This window comes from Limulus polyphemus, unplaced genomic scaffold, assembly GCF_000517525.1.
Source record: "Limulus polyphemus unplaced genomic scaffold, Limulus_polyphemus-2.1.2 Scaffold316, whole genome shotgun sequence".
Lineage (NCBI taxonomy): Eukaryota > Metazoa > Arthropoda > Merostomata > Xiphosura > Limulidae > Limulus > Limulus polyphemus.
In genome coordinates, this window is record NW_013665926.1 from 412,300 (window position 1) to 420,285 (window position 7,986).

Below are 7,986 nucleotides of genomic sequence, written 5' to 3' on the forward strand. Positions count from 1 at the left end.
GTAAACCATGGACTAAAAACTAAACAAATTCTAACATATTTCACAATACCTATGTTTTAACTGTACGCTGAATTTAATTTGGTGTAAATATATTGAAAGCATTAAACAGGAAAAATTAACATCAAACCTTTAGTCAATTGTATCTATTTAGTTACTAGAAACCCAGGTCGTTGTAAGTTTAAACCCTGTAATCTAAATTTTTATCAGTTCACATTGTACACTTCACATATTTGTTTTTTTTAATTTTTATGTGAAATGTAAATACTTTTCGGATGAAGTTCGGAGTATTCACCGAAAATATATATATATACAGCGCCATCTCTTGAGTGTTTATCTAAACACATAAAACAATTTCTTTAAGCATCGCTTATACTAACTTCATACTTCAGTTGGATCACTTCTATTGCGATTGTTGACGATTACGTCGTAATGGGGATGTACACCACAGTTTGAATCTGTAGATGGGCGTATATCCCCTGGAGACGAATAATAGTTCCCAGAATTCCTTGTGCTGAACGATGGACTACATTCCAACTGACGCAGTTGCATAGTGAGGTTCTGAGTTTGTGAAACTGATTTCCGGATCCGACGGTGTCTTCGATAAAGAATTGTGCCAATAACACCACAAAGAACAAGTACCGCTGCGGCAGCGCCACATCCAGCAACAAGTGGAATATTACCTACAAAAAATCAAAGAAATTACAAAGTTTAATGCGTGTTAAAACTCGTTGGTTATTTTCGAGTACTCATGAAAATACTAAATATTATAGATGCAATATTCTAAAAGCGATATTGAAGCAAATTAGAATTATTAGAAGATTTCCTATTAAGTACAAAAATGTACTAAACAAAATTAAATGTGATTTAACTGAATTTCGTTTACTTACTTACTTAACTAAGAAAAACAAGAAGGGGGTTACAGTTTTACGAAGTGACACAACCAATTTCGTTAATGGAAATTGAAAATCTGGTAAAAATTCACACGAAATTTAAAAAATAGTTAATTTTAGTAACCATCGGCTCATCTAAACTGACGAGAATAGATGTTTATTAAAAGTATTCATCTCGTCACGAAACAAATGCCTGAATGGATCTTCTTCTTGCCACAAATATTTAAACGCTAACCTATAAGGATGTGCCATGAACGGTTTCCACAAAGAAAATCGTCGTGTCTGATGTCATCCTATAAATAAGCACAAATGACTGCATTCGGTTTCCCCTTTACTTTCTCTTGTAGCCATATCTTAATTTGATTAGAGAAAGGGACTTTGGGAAAAATATGATGTGAAAAAGAAAAAAGTCGTGGACATAATTACGGTGTAGACATAATCTGGGAAAGCAGTAACTTTAAAAACCAAAGCCTTATAAAGACAATCTGTGGCTCACATACGACAAAACTTTAGTGAAAATCATGGAGTTGGAAAGAAAAATGTATGGCTAATTCGATTAACATTTTAATGGTACTTTTTACTTACGGTTATCACAGTTGGAATAATGTACTGGCCTGAGACTAGAAAGTAATGAAAATGTAGATTCTTGTGCATGGCCAGGTGATTTGGTGTGAAGTTCTATTTTATTCTGCCTGTTTATGATATTGCCTATCATCGCAGCCTGTATGTAACTTTTGTCAAACCATTTGTAGTTATTTAGCTGAGTTGATATAATTTAAACTATTTTTGAACATTTATTGAAGAGTTAATTCTTCGTGTGTATATTAAAAGTTTTCTTAGATATAATCTGATGGGTTCATTTAATATTGAGTATAAATTTAATTACAATTAATTACCTTTTGGAAAATGGAGGTCCAAGGGAGTCACATAATATTTGTGTATGCCTGTTTAAAACTTCTCTTAAATAAAATCAAATAAACTAGCTTGAATGTCAACCCAAAACCAGTCAAATATGCATTCATGAAAAATTAATGGTCTTGATATTTTGAAGTAAAGTCTAAATTATCTAAGAGAGTGGAGTCTTGTATAGTGCATTCATGACATTTCCTTAAATGTTAATATCTGAAGTGATGAAAGGTGTGTTAAGGTGTGCGTCATTTGTTAAAATTAGTGGAGTTTGACAAGATCAGTTATCTTTTTTTATGTTCTAGCTTTCCAGTGTAGAGTTGTAGGAAGTTATTGTATTTTTTTTCTGTGGCATGGATAACTAAACAAGAAAAAATATCTTTCAATGCTACAACAAAGATTTATTTGTCGTCATCAGGCTGACTCACATTTGTCTTCATCACTATAATCTTGCTCACTGCAATTGGGCAGACCGTCACAAACCAAGGACTGGTCAATACAATAGTGGTAGGTTTGGGTGCAAGAACGAGAAACAGAGTTGAAACAGAACTGGCTATACTTGCAGACAAATCCGTTACAGCCACCTGTAAAACGATAAATAAACATATAATGCTTAAGGCAACAAACAGAAAATTATGTTGTAACTTGAGCGTTAAAACATTATTGCGAGTTATGGAAGTTAAATACCCATGATTGGACGACCTTCTGATGATGGCTAAATGCTTTGCGTCACACTTTTATGTATATAAATAATCTGGAACGGGGCGAACAATTGAACGGAAGTTGTTGACTTCCAACCACACCCAAGTCGAATCAAATTCTGAGTGTTCAATATCAATCATAATCAATCACTTCCTGCAACAACGTATCATGGCCATTTCGCCACTACCAGTAACTGAGTAACTTATTCAAAGTGCGTGACTAAGTGTTAGACCTTTCAACAATACCCTATCACACTCTTCAATCATTTTATCACCATACGTAAATTTGAAATCCCCACCCCCCTCCAGATAACTCTACAGAAAGTAAGAAGGGAAGAATAGGACGTATCATTTAAAGATGGGAAAATATTCCAATACTTTAATTAAAATGGTTCGAAATGAGAGTTAAATAAACGCAATTTTCTGTGCTCCATAGAACGTTATTATAAATAAAAGTTACGTTTTTTTTTAATTAGCAAATTCAGTTAGTTAAGACCGTTATCAGCTCGAAATGCTTTAATATTTGCGGTGCATGACGCTTTGTTTCTACCATTATTATATGAGAATGGGTATATACAGTTATGTTTATTGTTTTATTTTTTATTTCATTGTTCTAAGTTCAAAGAAATCATCCTTTTTTAGTCTCCTCCCAAAAAAAGAAGAGACGTCACAACCCAAGATAATGTAAATTGTCTTGCACGTGTTTTTCAAAGTAACCGATAACTATACTGCAATGTAACAAGCACATTTTAAAACTGTAAAGAATTGTTAGAAGAAACCTGAACAGACTGTACTAATATCTTGTCACGCTAATTTAGGTGATACAACAAAAGATAAAGCTTTATTAACTGTACCAATATACAGTATAAATGATTAATGTAAATAAAACAAAATACGAAGTTGTACAAACTGCGTTATTTTCTAGTAGAAATTATAAAAGTCAATAAAATGAAGTTGTTTGACTGCAATTCCACACTAACTGGAGGAATGACAGAAACGGAACTTTTGAATTGAGGAAAAGAGAATTAACGGTTTATTTGTGTATCGTTACAAATTAACTCACTTCTCATCAAAGATAATAAATGTATGGAATAGTAAGACACCGCTATTTCTCTAGAGATATTTCAGTTCAAAGATTGTCTATAAAATTTTGATGGGAATGATAGAAACTTTTATATGATGTTTACAACAGGATAAATCTACCGAGGTCGTACTTCGCACCCATGTCACATATTTAACATGTTTAACATACCTTTAATAAAGAAAATGTGAAGCTAAATGAAATACACCCCTTAGGTTCAAAATAAAACCCTTTTCCTTTCCAATACTTTTGATAAAAATATTATGTGACTAAATGAAATAAATTATTTGTTTTACAAGTTTAGAATAAAACGATCTTTGTTTTACAAGTTTAGAATAAAACGATCTTTGTTTTACAAGTTTAGAATAAAACAATCTTTGTTTTAAATACTTGTGAAGAAAACACAAGGTTAAATAACAAGGTATAACTGCTAGTTTCTGCTGAAGGTTATTGGGCCTGTTACCCAGAGACAGGCCTGCGGGCTTTTCTGGAATTGTCTGACAGTTCTACAACAATGTACTCATACTTGACATTGAATAATGTTCACCATCCACGAGAAAAAGGATTGTATTGATATTTTAGTTTAAAAATGAGCTAGCATTACATCACAAGGTGGATTTTATTGAAGTATTACTTTGTAAATGCAGTTATCAATGTTGCAACACTGATGAGATTTTCATTAAAGAAAAAACAATTTTTTTAAGATTGTGTTTTTATTGTTTTATATTTGAAACTTACTCTTTTTGTAATTTTTATTGGTTAAATCTGAAACATCGTTTTTTGTGGGAATTTCAATTGTTTTATTTATTGCTTAGCTATAAAAATACTGCCTATTTATAAAAATATTACCCAGTATGGATTGGTGATGATCGGTGCGGTAGTTTCTGAGATCCGAGTTTTGGGCATATTCATCACAAGCTCCATTATAATAAGATATATATTTGACTTGTTTTAATAGGTTATTTTAAAACAAGTGGACTGTGTGCTGTTTTTTTGTTGTTTAAATTTATTGACAACAGATCGCAGACACCTACTGTAAAAGTATCTTGCCCATCCATGTATATAAAACCTGACAACAAGAACAAAGTTTGTATTGATTAATCAAAGTGACAACCTTATTTGGTGTGCTTGACACACTGCAAGATAATTAGCATTCCAATTACTTCTGTATCAACTAGAAACTGGACCTCACTGTCATTTATCTTTATTTGTACATACCAAACACCAAATAGATTTGTACAAATTTGACTGACCATCAAATCTTTGTATACAAGCTGGCTATTGCACTCACAGGTTGATGGCCAGACCTAACCTGGGGTCCAATAGTTCCAGAGTCTGTGATGCTGTATTCATAGTTTACTTTCAACCCTCATCATTTGTTAAGCAGTTTGGCAAACTGCATGTTTTGCCAAGATTGTTGTAGAACAACATATGGGCACTTCTGTCTGCAAAAACATACCAGCCAACAACCAAAACAGGTGCTCCAATCCTCCAGTAAAAAGCATCATTGAAGGAAAGTATCAGTGGCAGTTGCTGCAGCACAGTGATCATGGAAGGTTCTGAAAAGCCCTACTACTCAATGGTACCTGGTGCAGATGTGCTGGCCTGGCATGGACAGGTGGTTAGGGTGCTCGACCTCGCAATCTGAGGGTCGCGGTTTCAAATACCCATCACACCAAACAACCTCGCCCTTTCAACCATGGGGCATTATAATGTGACGGTCAATCCCACTATTTGTTGGTAAAAGAGTATCCCAAACAGTTTTCGGTGGATGGTGATGACTAGCTGCCTTTCCTCTAACCTTACATTGCTAAATTAGGAATGGCTAGCGCAGATAGCCCTCGTTCAAAACAAACAAGCAGATGTGCCAAGAACTTGGATATGCTTGTGGCTAGCTAGCCTTTGGAGGAGATTAAGTTTTTATGATATTAGCATCTTTGGAGAATAATCTGAATGGGATACAGCTATGGTACCTATACTGCTGGCTTCTTTCTTTCTTGTAACCTGTTACCTCTCCAAACCTGGACACTAAAAATACTTCCTCTCTTACATGTATAGGTGTTCTTAACCAAGTGATGTTGCATCACTTCTCTTTGCTGTCCCAACACAAACCTCTCCACAAAGATATCTTGATGATTTGTAGTTGACTTAGTAGAATATACCTTCCAATAGTGATGGTTCAAATCATTCTCATAAGTGGTCAAGTTCTTTGAAGGATCTCTCTTTCTAGCCTTCATCTCAGCCTGATGGGTAGCTCATTTCTTATCGAAGTATTCAACTGAATAGTCAAGTGTGGGTCTGTCCAAACTTAACATCAAGTGTTGCATTATGTGTCTCTGAGTACAGCTTTTCCTAGCAGTGACCTGTTTGAAACATTTAATGAATTAGTTCAGGTCCTCCTTAACTTTACCTTTGAATGTTGGAGAATATATTTCCTTCATCTTGCCAGCAAAGACAAGTGGCTACAGAAACATATCCATTGGTCAACAATGTCTGAGTTAACACATGATGGAGAAACCCAATACATCATGAAGACTTGGCTCCTGTTCCTGGGTGACAAAACAATAAGTTATCATATAAAACTCTTCCAGCTCTGTGTAGTCTCAAGGCTCTGCACAATCAACAGTGGTTCCAGTAGCATGCTTCTCCTTAAAGAGAAACTCATGTTTGTGTCACGAGTCCCCTTCATCATCCACCAACACCTGCTGTCTCTTTTAATCGCTAGACAGCTCCAAATGATAGAATTTACCCTCCATCAGTCTCTTTTTCAATTTCCTCTGTGTTACCATGGGTAACAATAGCTTGAAATGGGGTTCAGCTGCCTTAATTCGTGGCACCCTAGAAGGACTAGAGAGACTTTTCCATTTCGTTCTTAGGACCACCAACAATGCAAGTTACTGTATTGATCCTCAGTCACCTGTGTTTTCTGTGAGCCAAGATTTACATTCACAGTAAGACCTGGCAAGGAGTTCAGGAAGTTCCAGGCTGCAGTTACCCCTCCTAAGTTTGCAGAATTAGATTGTGAACATGATCATTCACAGCAATGAAAATAGGCCAACAGCCAGGAAAGGCCTTTTTTCAGTTCCTGCTACTCTCTTGGATTGTTGTCTATTCTTAACAACTAACTCCTCACTTCCCATAAGTCCCTTTCAAAAATGTATTTAAAAGTTGTATATAAATTCAAAATTTGTGATCTGCAAGAATACAAAACAAGCACAGAAACTATGCAAAAAATTAATTCAAGAGTCACAGCACCAAAATTTCATCCTTTCTACCTAATTGTCATATTCTTGCGTACACTGATAACCTTCAGAGTTATCCCGAATCTTTGAAATGACTGTATTGAAGAAAACACACTGAATATATATATTACACAAACGAAATGAAGAATCGAGGTTTTATTTGTGCATAATCACGAGTTAATGACAGCATTCACAATCACCTCTAAGAGATAAGTCCCAGTGGTTCAGAGGTATTTCTGTGGACGCTAAAAATCGGGTCTCGATACTCATGGTGGCCAAAGCATAGATGGCCCATTGTGTAGCTTTGTCCTTAACCTCAAACAAACAAACTAAGAGATAATTATTTAAATTATACACTTTTATTTTGTACAGTACAGTTTATACAGCTTCATTCATTGTCTTGTTGATTGATCATCTTAAGGAGACAATAACAGTTTTTACAGGTTTGTCTTGTTGACTTTCATTAACTCAACTAGATAATAAAACGATTTTTACAACTTCTTATTTTTATCTTGTCGCCTTATAATAACACATACTGTACAGTTTCATTTTTGTCTTGCTGACTAATTATTTCTTTTTGATAGAAACATGATTTCTACAGCTTCATCTTTTGTTGCCTTTAACCACTATATCTTTAACAGATAATAACACTATGTGAACAGATTCGTTTTTAGTCTTGTTGACTTTATCATTTCTACTAGATCATAAAGTAATCTGTACAGCTTCATGTTTTATCTTGACGACTTTAATCATCCCTTTTAGATAGTAACACAGATTTCAAACGTCAGTTTTTTTGCCTTGGTGACTAATAATCTCTTCTATAAAATATCAGTTTGTACATCTTCATCTTTTGCCCTGGTGACTAATAATCTCTCCTATATAATATCAGCTTGTACATCTTCATCTTTTGCTCTGGTGACCAATAATCTCTACTAGATAATAAAACAGTTTGTACATCTTCATCTTTTGCCCTGGTGACTAATAATCTCTACTATAAAATATCAGTTTGTACATCTTCATCATTTGCCCTGAGCAATCAGCTTCGTCCAAATTTATTTTTAACACATATATATATATATATATATATATAGAGAGAGAGAGATAATATATACTGAGTGGTCACAAGTAAATAGACACCTAATTTTTCGTCATTTAACTGATTTATG

General features: G+C 34.3%; 1 pseudogene; it reads right to left on the reverse strand.

The window, feature by feature from the left end:
* Window positions 1–233: 233 nt before the first annotated feature.
* The window catches only part of LOC106457314, a 27,508-nt pseudogene continuing 19,755 nt past the window's right edge, over window positions 234–7,986 (reverse strand).